Raw genomic sequence first — 255 nt, 5'->3', positions numbered from 1 at the left:
CGTTTCAGGACTCCCGCCTGTCAGACCCTGTTCCCAGCGCGTGACAGCGATCCACTCCTTTTTCCTCACAAGAAACCCACTGCCATCAAGTGGCTCCCGACTTCCGGCTCTCTGAAGATGGCGACATCTTTCTACCTCAGAGCAGCTCCTGGGTGTGAGCCCCCCGCTTTGTGGCTGGCAGCCCAATGGCTGGACCACAGGGCTGGGGAGAAGCCCACTGTTATCCCCGGTTTACAGATGGAGAAACTGAGGCAC

The sequence above is a fragment of the Echinops telfairi genome, unplaced genomic scaffold (genome assembly GCF_000313985.2).
Source record: "Echinops telfairi isolate 266 unplaced genomic scaffold, ASM31398v2 ScPeMD7_36;HRSCAF=134, whole genome shotgun sequence".
NCBI classification, from domain to species: Eukaryota; Metazoa; Chordata; class Mammalia; order Afrosoricida; family Tenrecidae; genus Echinops; species Echinops telfairi.
Note: the sequence above shows the minus strand (reverse complement) of the source record.